General features: G+C 44.0%; 1 protein-coding gene across 7 annotated transcripts in view; it reads right to left on the bottom strand.

The window, feature by feature from the left end:
* Positions 1-12,407, bottom strand: part of gab1 (GRB2-associated binding protein 1) — a 66,010-nt gene that overhangs the window by 31,101 nt on the left and 22,502 nt on the right. Inside the window, exon 1 of one of the 7 annotated variants that reach the window (XM_053501540.1) lies at positions 7,174-7,189. The exons of the other annotated variants lie outside the window; for them this stretch is intronic. The gene's annotated coding sequence lies outside the window, so the exon portion shown is untranslated. Of the gene's footprint in view, positions 1-7,173; positions 7,190-12,407 lie in introns of those variants that run through there. 7 annotated transcript variants of the gene reach the window in all.

Genomic DNA, 12,407 nt, shown 5'->3' with positions numbered 1-12,407 from the left:
GAAAGAGTGTCTTAGAACTCTGAGGCTTCGCAGCACAAACTATACTATAACACATTGCAGTTTACGGCGCTGAAGATTCCGAGCTGAAGGACATGACTTTTTGACTTTTGAACGTAATGCCTAGTGCGATTATAAACTTGGTGGAGGAGTGAGGGCGGGGCTGGGTGGAGAAGCAAAGAGGGAGGGAGGCGGTTGATTGGCGACACAGAGGAAGAATGAGGGCGGGGCGGAGCGAAGAAACAAAAGGATAAAAAAAAGGGCGGGGCTGATCGGAGACACAGCGGGATAATGAGGGCGGGGCCGATCGGACAGGGCAGGGCCGAGCCAGGGTGTGTATCACACACAGAGGAAGAGAGGGGGGCGGGCCCGAGTGGAGACACAGAGGGACAGTGAGGGCGTGGCTGAGTGGAGAGTGAGAGAGGAGAAATACGAACCCTGGCCCATCTCCATGCATTAAAGACATTATGTAATGCAACATGAATATAAACAGTACTGTTTTATCTTCCGTCTCCTTACAGAACGTATCGCCCAGCCCTGACTGCAGTTACACAACAAGCAGAGTTACGTAACGGCTGGCGGATGGTAAAAATCTGCTGATTATATTTTAAGGCATTGACGTCATGAACGCTGCGAAGTTTAAACGGGCTCTGAGTGAACGAGAACTTCATTAAAAGGAATAAAGCCTTAAAAAAAAGGCAAACATGCAGTACCGCGACCTGCCGCGGTGTTTATCGCGTTGTGCGATTGCGTGGACGCGGAGAGCGCGGCTCTCATTATCGGGGGAAGAAGAAGCCGATTACTGCAGATAAAAGAGGAGCGCGGCCACGGGGGTCAACGACCAGAAGCATGACGACATATTCCTAATAACAGAACTAGACTGTCAGGGCATTAACACACACACACACACACACACACACACACACACACACACACACACACACACACACACACACACACCTCCCCCTGCTAGCACATTCCCAGAGTGTATGACCTCATCCCTTTCCTCTCTCTCAGCTCAATCGATCTCTCGATTCCCCGCACCTGCTGCTCTCGGCTCTGTACGATTCTCGCACACATAAAGATCCGAGTTAACTCGCGCGCGCACACACACCCTATACCCACTCAGGGACGTCCTCAGAGGGCCGTTGCCGAGCATAACCAAACTCTGCACGTCTATAAGAAGCGACACGGTAGGGCTGAGCAACAGATTGTCCTAATAAGAGCAAAAAAACACAAAAAAAACATGTGCTAAATGACGCATTCTGTAACAAAAAAAAATAAACGAGAAAAAATAAATGAATAAATCACTATAAATCAGCAGTGAGTGTGAGGAAATGTTACAAACGGGATCGGGTTTCAGAAATGAAATTGTAATGAGGAATTGCATTAGGCGCCTTGGATTTGAGTCCTTAGCTCACTTTCAGTGTCTCGCGCTCTCTCTCTCTCTCTCTCTCTCTCTCACACACACACACACGGGGAGGGCGTGTCGGGATGCCTTTTGTGCGGCGAGTATGTGCTGTGTGTGTGACATGTCGGGGCAAAGTCCTGGGCTGGGTCGCACCTGCCACCCGCCTGTTCATCCTCCTCCTCCTCCTCTCTTCTGCACCGTATAAATACCTCCGCTGCAGATCAGGCAGCCGAACAAAGCCAAACCGCCTGGAAACACGGAGTTGCAGCGTCACCGAGTTTGCACAAGTTGGGAAAGTCTTCTGCTGACTTTAGGGATGCAATTACGTTGTGGGAAGGAAAAAAAAAAAAACATACACGCACACATGTAAACACTGGATTAATTTCAAGCAGCAGAGGGATTCTGTCAAAATAAATAACGGATGATATACTTAGGGGGAGAAAAGAAAGAAAGAAAGAAAGAAAGAAAAAAGAAAAAAAATACATCTTACTCACTCCTGTACAGGAGGCATGGCAAGGTAACACCCAATCTATTGCAGAGTGCGCGCACACACACACACACACACACACACACACACACACGTAACCTAATCTGCATGTCTTGGACTGTTGGAGGAAACCGGAGTATGCGGAGGAAACCCACCAAACATGGCGAGAACACACACACACACACACACACACACACACACACAGACCCCGAGGTCTGAATCGAACCCTCGACCTTTAAAGCGTGAGGACACCGTGCTAACCAGTAGGCCGCCATGCTGCCCAAAAAAAAAATATTCCAAAGTGCTTTTTAAATTGACAGTCCATATTAAAAAAAATACTTAAATAAATAAAATTACAATTGTTTTTTTTGTATGCAGGGAAATGCTTATACGACCTCCTGTGACCTGAAAAGAAGAAGGGCGGGATCTCTGCAAGAATAAATCAATTAATAATAATAATTAAAAATATTCAAAGAGAATAAAAGAAAAAATATATACAACAATAGAAAAGGTCAAGCTGAAAAGTGTGAAATGTGTACAGGGTTGCTAATGAACCCAAACTGAAATAGGAGCTAGTGAGGGTTCGTTCATGAACGATTCGTCCTTTTTGAACGAGTCTTTAACGAGACTCCGATGAACGAGTATCTCGGAGAGTGATTTGTTTATTTTTTACTGGGCGCACAGACGCAAATCATCGCAAAACCTCCGTGGGTTATGTACAGGAAACAGAAATGAGTAGTTACCTTTAAGTCTTTTTTCAGTCCTGAGTCGTTAGTTTTTTTGTCACGTGACTCCCATCGACGCTATGCGGTGCAACAGATTTAAAAGAACGAACGACTCCGACTGGAAGATATAAGAGGTGAGCTGCTCATTCTGTTTATTATGATGTCTTTAGCTGCATTGTAATATTTTGATTACTGGAACTGTAGCCAAAATTTGTGTATGTAGACGTGTTGGGGATCTTTTTATTGAGAATGCAACATTTTATTTTATTTCTGATCAAAAGACCAAAAAAAAAAAAAAAAATTCGTTTATTATTAGGAAGCATGCTGGAGCACGACTAGCCGGCTAGTCAGGAGAGCTAAGCTAGCGTTATTAGTGAAAAACAAACCTTTAAATTCTTAGCGGTCATTAATTGATTAACGGTTAATGTTTTATGGCACGTTTAGCAATTCTTTCTCGCGGTTTAAATTTACAGCTGATTGGAAGGCGCAAAAGCGCCACCTACTGGACTGGAGAGATGAGCGGAACAAAAAAAAAGTTTATTGACGGTACAGTTAAACTATCAAGACCACATGTTACATGGCATTTTAATGTTTAGAAATGAATTCTGAACTTTTTAATATTGTAATTCTGTAAGAAATAGAGCTGCTTAAGATTAATCAGATCAGCTGCATCGCGGCTCTACTGAAGCTAAACGCTGTTTGCTCGGTCAGCGGTGTTGCCCCATTGTCTGTTCCTAAGTTCTTTAACTCCTCCTGCTGCAGTTTTTCTTGTTTAGTGACTCCTATGGCGTGTGTGTGTGTGTGTGTGTGTGTGTCTATATACTGTACATCGTCGTATTCTGGCCTCAGCGCTAATGGCTCGGCTAATGTAAAGCGGAAATCGAACGCGCGGCTCCACTTAGCAGCACTCAGAGCCGCAACGCAAATATATACCGCTCTTAACGGGAACGGAAAGCAGTCAGGTAAGCTTAAAGGCCGCGGTGTGATGAGGCACGCGTTCACTCGGGTACAGAAACCCGCGGAGGACGGTTTACACCCGTACATTCGGAACTAACTGCTGAAGCGCAAAGAGAAGCAAGATGTGCGAGTTATTCTCCAAATCTCAGTTCACTCAGAATAGGATAGTGTGTTTCCTCCCACACACACACACACAGAAAAAAAAAAAAACAAGCTTTTCTCCTCAAGTGCTTCTCATCCACAGACCGTGGCTAACCATCTCATTTCCCTGTGGCTTTGAAGCATGCTGAACCTGCACACAGTCAAAAACACACACACACACACACGCACATACACATACACACTCTGCTCCCTTCTGGCACTCAGCTGATCACACACTTCTGTTCATGGATGGAAAAAAAAGACACAAAACACAAAAAAGAAACAAAAACAAAACTGACAAGTCCATACACAACCTAGTGCAACACACACACACACACACACAAACACACTTTCACACAAAGTCTTTTTAAAGTACCAATTTGAAAAAAAAGAAGGAAAAAAATCCACGAAGGCTAAAAGAATGAAATGTGTAACGATTATTTAATCTGTTTCTGAATCACTATAGAGCCGAGCGTGGCCTCGAGATTCCCAGCGCTGTCGTCAACCGGCGCAACAATTCTAGGATCTCATCATCGTCATCATCACCATCATCATATAAGTCATCGTCATCATCATGATCTGAACGCCTCCCCCATGGCACTATCTCTAAAATCTCCCCTGCCAGCCAGCGGTGCAGAAAGCCCCCGAGCCGGAGGAGGAACAATGATGCTCTTAAAAGAATCCGGCTCCACGGCGTCAGAGTTTTTGGCCACCGAGGCCGAGTTGACGAGGTGCATGGCGAAAGAAGGGGAACGCGCAACGAAGGGCCACAAAAGCGCCTCTGTGTTCGCCGCCGACAGCCGGAATAATCGGCCTTTGTTTTCGGTTAAAAGTAAGAGGGGGAAAAGGCAGGGGTTTTTACATCTGTGCCTATTTTTACGTCCGCTTTTCACACGTCCGAAGACGGCGAGCGCGACGGCGTGACGGAGGCAGATGCGCAAACGAAATGGTTCGGCTTTGGAAAGGTCACGGTGACGGAGCGTCAGCAGGGCGGGTCCTCTCTCTTTCTCTGCAGTCTGCAGGCTTGTCCATCTCGCTCTCGCATGTTCGCTTTAAAAAGCTGTCGTGTTTTCGCAGCGCCAGCTTTGGCCTTGAGCACTGAATGTCCAAACAGCACTGTGTGTATCAGGAGCAAGAAAGAAAAAAAAACACTTATGGACTGCTGAGGACAGACAGACAGAAAGAGAAAGAGAGAGAGAGAGAGAGAGAGAGAAAAAGAGAGAGGTCATGGGGAGAGAAAGCAGAAAGGCAACAGCAGATAAAGAGCAAGAAACAGAAGGAGAGACAGAGAAAGACAGAAACAAAAAAGGCAGAGAGAGAGAATTTTATCTTTCTTGCCCTTTTTTAGCTTTTATGATTACTACTTTTTTTCCTTTTTTATCTATCCATTTCTGTTATGTTTCTTCAGAGCTTTGGCATATTTACGAATGTTAATATTTGTCATGACAATAAAGCACATCAAATCTCAAACCTTGAGGGAGAACAAGAACGAGAGAGAGAGAGAGAGAGCAGAAAGTACGTCCAGAAAAGAAGAAAGTGAGGCAACAGAGAGAAGAGACAGAGTAAAAGAGAGAAAGCGAAAGAAAAAAAAAAAGACAGACAAAATCAGAGAAAGAGAGAAATGGCGCGAGAGCTGTTTGACCTTGAAAATGTTATGAAAAAAAAAAAGTAGGAGTTCAGCTCCGCGGTCGGCCTTGTCCTCGTCTCAGCCTGTTCTCAGCGCGGCCCTGGAGCGTATAAAGACTTATCTTCCAGTCGTTTCTTGATGTCCTTCAAAAACTCTCCATGGCCTTAAATTACAATCTCAAATCTGTCCCCCTCGAACGAGAAGCAGAAACACCTGCGACGGAGGACACGGACACAGACACCTCCAAACCAAACGGCGAGCGGGAGGGAACATGAGCAGGTTCTGTACCCGGGGGGGGGGGTTTCTTCTGCGTCTCACGGTCAGTTGGAGCGCAAGCCTGCGAGGACGAATTCCCTCCGACACAAACCACAAAAACACTCCCAGGCTCGTCATGCTTGGAATAAACACACGAGATAAATCCTCTTATTAATTACTGCTGGAACGAGTTAAAGCCGTTACACCGGGACGGATAACAGGAACTTAAAAAGTATTAAACGTTAAACATTACTACACGTGTATAAAATGTATGACGTGTCTTTGATCATATGATCTTTACCAATTTGGGGTTTTATTCTTTATTTGATAAATCAGTTGAAATTAATGAGCAGGGGTGCAACGATTAATCGCCATTAATTGACTAAAACCGATCAATTAGTTAGCAACTGATTTAATTGTCGATTAGCTGATGATGTCATCACGCTTAATTCGCACATGACCTGTGACATCACGTAGGTGGAGAACACCTTATTAACTCATCGTCTAGACCGCTTTATCCGATATTCAAGGTCGCGCGGAGTCTCGAGCTAAACAAAATAAAAGCGGATAGTTTATTAAGAGCGGTTGAGTAAATCAGTCATTTATAATCGGATTACTCGATTAATCGTTTCAATAATCGATAATTTAAATATCTGGTAGTCGAAACGGTTAATACGAGCTACACCGAAACTATAAACTGTAAAACTATGTAACGTTTCTCAAAACATGTTGCAAACCTTTGTGAGCTTCTGTAATGTACATAGAGTTCTGTGAAAAAGTATTTGCCCCTTCCTGATTTATTTTACATCTTTTTAACATATCCGTCACGCGTAAATGATTCAGATCATCAAACTAATTCTAATATTACACAAAGATAACCCGAGTAAATACAAAATGCTTTCAAGTTTTCAAATTATGATTTCATTTATTAAGGGGAAAAAACATGCTGTCCAAACCTGCCTGAGTATCCTATGTGAAAAAGTTATTGCCCCCTGGTTGTGCCACCCCTGACAGTAATAACTGCGCGACATCAAGCGTTTGCGATAACTGGAACCATGAATCCTTCGTTCTCGTCCGCGCGGAGGAATATCTCCGTGTATATCTCTTTCCTGAAACGTACAGACATTATCTTTCCATGACACAGCTCCGTTGCCGTTTAAGCATCGACTTTATAGACCGTACAGCCGTACTGCGCTTGCCGTTCTGTTCTCGGGTCATCACCCGTCCCTGGCGCGCGCTCCACACTCCCACGCTCGGGAGTAAAAACAGGCCATGCTGGAAGCAGCGCATAAACAGTGACAAAGCATGATGTACTGAGCCTCAGGCTCGCTCCGGTCCTTGGAGGTTATTAAATTAGAGCAGCAGAGAGAACGACTGACCCGGCCTGCTCTCCGTACGCCTTGGCAGCCACGCAACACTTTCACGGGTCCAACAGAGAGTAGGAGGGAGAAACGAACAAAAAACTATCAATCAATACGTTACCATGGAGGAGAAAGATGGGGTAAAAAAAAGAAAGAAAGAAAGCAAGCTGCCTGGGTTCTTATTAAACAGAAGATAGAAAGAGCAGCATTACCTGTTGGTGTACCTCTGAAAGTGCAACAGCCGCCGGACAGCAGGGACGTGTGTTAGAGGTCTAAGGAGTGTGTGGCTTTACCCAGGGGACGGCGGTTTCAATGCACAGACCTGATATGAAGGGTTTCCTGCCTGTAACGGCTTCCTGTGTGGAGTAATCATGACCTCACAGTTCCTACTTAAAGGAAATCACAACCCCCCAAAAAAACACACATTTATTCCCCCCCCCCCAAAAAAAACGCTTGAGCAACTCCTTTCCCTTCAAATAACGAATCCTTAGCGGTGAGCAGAGTTACGGTTAGGGCGACACGATGCATGCTATCACACGAACCGCGATTTTACTCCATGAGGTCACGAGTCTCTCACACAATTCTCATTTCTCCACCATAATGCCATCCACACAGGACCTTCACGTCTTGTAACGATTATTTTAGAAACCTGAAGCGGGAATCGAACCCGGACCCTGGAGGTGCATTTAGTTTATGATTATTCTTTGTATTAGCATTACGTAAAGTTTGTTAGGAATTTTCTCAGCAATAATAACAATTCTATGACCGACTCCTCCGTATGCTCTCTGCTAAACACAAGAACAGAAGAAAATATAACGGGGTTTGATGCACACACAGCGAGGGACACAGAGAGCATCAAAATCAGCCATCAGATCATTATAAGGTACTCGTCCCCCAGACTCTCATTGGTCAGTTCTGTCCCTCCTCTGGTCTCTGATTGGCTGGAATTGAGCGAGCCAGCGTTGTGATGTCGAGCGCGCGCTAATATGGGAACGGCGTGAATGAGGGAGAGAGATGAGAGAAGCGATGGAGGTGGACGACGGAATCATTCGCCAATCTCTCGTCTGATTGGTGAACTGCTTCATCATTTTTTTTTCCCGTGCGTGCGTCCGTGAGACTGATACAGCATCTGGAATCACGGTCATGTAAACAAGTTAAACACATGCATGCAGCGCGATCTGGACTGCAAAACGGAGCGTCTCTCATCATCTCAGCGGAGACGCGGCTCGGCCAGCTCAAGCGGACGGAAATGAGACGGAAAGACCGAAAGAATAAATCCTGGCTGCTTCAGTGTCTGTTTTAGGTGGACACGAAGCAAGGATTCACTCCTAATGCAGACTGAACAGCATTGTGGGTAATGTAGAAGACACGAGAACAGGATACGATCACTGACCAGGCAAACACCTGCAAAAACGTGCGAACACATGGCCTGTGCATGCAAACACACACATACACACTCACACACGTATTCTACTTGAATACTTCCCTTACCTACAGTAAGTATCTGAAAGCTCGTTTCGAACAACACAAACCACAGAAATGTGAAGTATTTTCATCTCGTCACTCCGGTCTCCACAGCCCGCCAGTTCTCCGCTCCAACACAACATTCCTGACGTTTCTTTCTCTCCAGATTATCTCTTACCAGAACTGACCGAGTTCCATCCAAGTCCCCACTTGTTGACCTACCAGGAAAGAGCGGACTCAGAGTTTACAAGGATCTTTTTTTTTTTTTGGTTGGGGGGAAGGACACTTATCCCGCAATCACCCCACACACACACACACCAGGATTCTGTGACTACATTGTTATTTGTTTACTCTGGCACACACTATTTTCCAGCCAGGTTTTTAGAACAACATGTTACAATCTATAAAAAAAAAAAAAAAAAAACACGCACACACTACTTCAGTGCTGTTGCACCAACCTCGAAAACAATCAACATCCATCTCTAAATGACTTAACCTCCGACCTCCCGTAGCACTTATTGATTTCTAGGACAAAAGCAACGTGCAAAACAGAGACCTGTATCACCTGATTCGATATCGCAGCGACGCCGATTCGATTCACGCAGCGATTCTGTATCACGATGTTATAAACATCCATCATTTCTCTATATTACATTTTGTTACAATTTTAAGGGCAGCACACATCTCCGTCATCGACCGTAATTATTATTTCTAAACAAAATTAGCAAATAATTCTCTCCTAGCACTCGGGTGCGAGTGCGCCACCTGTAGAATTATAAAGAAACGGTGAGATTTTAACGTTTTCCAAGTTTGGACCTGTCGCGAGCACAGCGGCAGAGGCACGCGCGGCTTCTAACGAGGCTAATAAGCGCTCGCGGTTCGTGATTGACTCGCTTGAGCAGGGGCTTTTCAAGCACGTTGCACCCTTTCCAGCTCCATTATAAACATAATAAACAATTTAAAAGGAGATTTTGGAGTCAGCATGTCCATACGTTTATTGGCACAAAAAAATGTATCTATTCTTTTCTCCATCTTTTATTAAATAATATGTTAATCAAAAATGTTAATCAAAAAATCATGCTCTCTGTATTCCACTGCTTCTACCTCACGGCTGTGTTCACTCGCTCTCTCTCTCCTCATCACTTATCTTATTACGATCCCTTAAAAATATACAGAAAATCACAGAAATCCAAGTGGACTAGAGACTAGAACTGAATCTAATCTAATTCCAAACACACCCTGAAGTGGAAGAGGCGTGTGTGAGTGAGTGTGTGTGTGTGGTCCTGATGTTGCCAAGCAGCTAAGAGCTGGGTCACACACACACACACACACACACACACACACACGAGTACGCAGTGCGTCTCTGTGAATACTGACTTCCTGAATGTCTTGGTGACTTTCTCTGCCGTCCGCGGCGGCCCTGAGACGAGCCGTGTGGTTTTTATTTCCTTTTGTCTTTTAAATAAACACGGAAACACGGATTAATGGATTGAGGACGATCAGATAAAATCAACAAGGCTTCCTGAGCAGAGAGAGATACTGGCCTTCGAGTCCTGTTTGGGAAATTGATTATGGACCAGAGACCTGGGGTTTATTGCTTAACTGATTGAATGACTAATTGATTGATTGGATTGATAGATAATTGAAGCTGATGTGGTTTTAATATTCTGTTTTTTAAGTCAGTAATCAGATTTCTTAGTCGCCTTGTTAGCCTTACTGCATCTTCCATTGCATGAAGAGAGCATCACCAGTGGGTAAGATGTTGGGCCCAGTTCGAGCCGCAGGATCCCCGGGGTGCCACTGTTGGGTGCTTGGGCCTCAACTGTTCAGATACAACGCGGCTTCGAGCTGAAAACCCGGTCATTAGATACGCGGATCTTAAACTTTAATGCTAACTAGACGACAAAGTTAACAGTTCTGGAAGGAGTCTCCAGTGTCAGGGCTAATGTAAAGTTTTTTTGACCAAGTCTGAAGGATAGAGCTTAGCTTCTAAGTAATACGTCGTAGTTTCTTAGTAATACGAGTACAGCGGTACGTCTGAATACCAATTTAATTCGTTCCTCAGGCGAGTTCCTACGGTGAAAATTCTGTATTGTGAAACGCATTTTCCCATAGGAAATAATGTAACTGCAGATAATCCGTTCCAGCCACACAAAAATATTACCAAAGTTACCAATTTCCAACACCATAATCATAATTTTGCATATAAAAACAATTAAATCATTTAGAAAAGACATGTAAATAAAGTAAAATGTAAAATAAATAGACGTTAAACATGACTTAACCTTAGTTTATGATTCCTCTTGGCACTGGCTGCTTTAAAACCCAAACTGAAAGCGGCTCCCTTTTCTTCTTGCTAACATTCTTGAGTCCCGCGGTGCTGTCTTCACTTAAGCTTACACAAAATGCAAAATGGAAAAAGAAAAAAGGAAACCTGCTTTGCTTGGCTTCCCACTGACGCAAACTAATTTTATGCGTCTCCCAAACGTACGCGCAACTTAGCCGGCGTTTGCTTCAGCTCGATTTGTTCACTTGTATACAGAGAATGCTCCTGATTTCGTGCAAAATTTCTGCCGTTTATATGCCGAGGTACCCCTGTAGGTTTTTCAGAAGTTTTAAAACAGAGAAAAGGAAAAAGTTGCTGATTAGGAAACAGTTGAATACAGCTGTTATAACGTAAACCCACCGCTCAGCTACTCAGGCTTGAACGTTCATAATTCTGCACAAAAATAATGAGGAACAAAAAGAATAACCACGTCTGCATAAGCGCCATTTTTGTGGCCGGGATGATGAGTGTAGATCAGGAACACACGGAGCTGGGAATAAAAATTTTGGATGAAGCCGTCACTCCACTCCCTCGCAAAACTTGAATTCCTCAGCGATCCCACCGCCCCGACGCGCGCCAGAGTGATTTATGTTCAGTTTTCATCAGGGAAATGGAAATCTCCCTACCTATCAAGCAAAAAAACACAAGAAAAGCCAAGGCAGAGATTTGTGTGTGTTTGTGAAAGAAGGGATGGGCTCCATGTCGAGCAGGATGACCTTGGGAACAGCTTGAACAGCTGCGTGGTCCATCCCTGTAAGAACACCCAGCATCAATCCGCTTATTCATGAAGACAAGACAAGCCCTTAACAGCTCAGCATCGAGGCCAAAAGGTCAAAAGGATAACGCGGTTAGCTCTCCGAGCGCTCTGCAACAACCCGGTTTAGCTCGCATTTAAAAGGAGACAAAAACCTCAATATCGCATCGAAGTACCAAGACTGATCAGAAAGATTAAACATCATTAACCATAACACACACACACACACACACACACGTAAAATGTCCATCATCTCTATACACGAGTCAGCACTAACGGGTTTGAGTGTTGATTAGTTGGTAACGTCATTGTGTGTTTTTCACTCCGACGCGGAACGCTCTGACGTGCGGACATCACTGTTAACTGAGCTGAAGTGATTAACAGCGTGATGCTAACACCCTCACAACTAAAAATCTCTAACGCGCGAAAGCATTTCAGTCTCGAGCCACGTAAACACAGCGGCTAGAAGCCATACTCTATCTTACACAACGCAACAGGACCCAGGATTAATCCTGAAGCTCAGACCTGATGCTTGCTCTATTTTTACTTCTCTGTTCTCGGTGCTGATTTATTATTTTTTTTATGTTATCGATAAAATATAGAAAATGTGCGGCCAAAGAAGCGACTTCTGAAGTTTATGCAACATGGAAGTGACCGATCTTACTTTCCTACCAATTTCAAGTTGCTAACTTTAGCCGTTTTAAAGGGATGATTTTAAAATGAAAATTTTTCAGGTTTATACTGTCTCACTTCAAACAATAATTATTTAAAATGCAAATTATTCATATTTTCACATATCACGTGTTGATACTAAAATCAGTCCAAGTTTCTAGAAGCGTATGACCTGTATTAAAAATGTTGCTTTAAAAGCAAAAAATCTGTAGTGTCCGTAACCATGTCAA

This window comes from Clarias gariepinus, chromosome 8, assembly GCF_024256425.1.
Source record: "Clarias gariepinus isolate MV-2021 ecotype Netherlands chromosome 8, CGAR_prim_01v2, whole genome shotgun sequence".
NCBI lineage: Eukaryota > Metazoa > Chordata > Actinopteri > Siluriformes > Clariidae > Clarias > Clarias gariepinus.
This window is presented reverse-complemented; position numbering and strand designations above follow the sequence as displayed.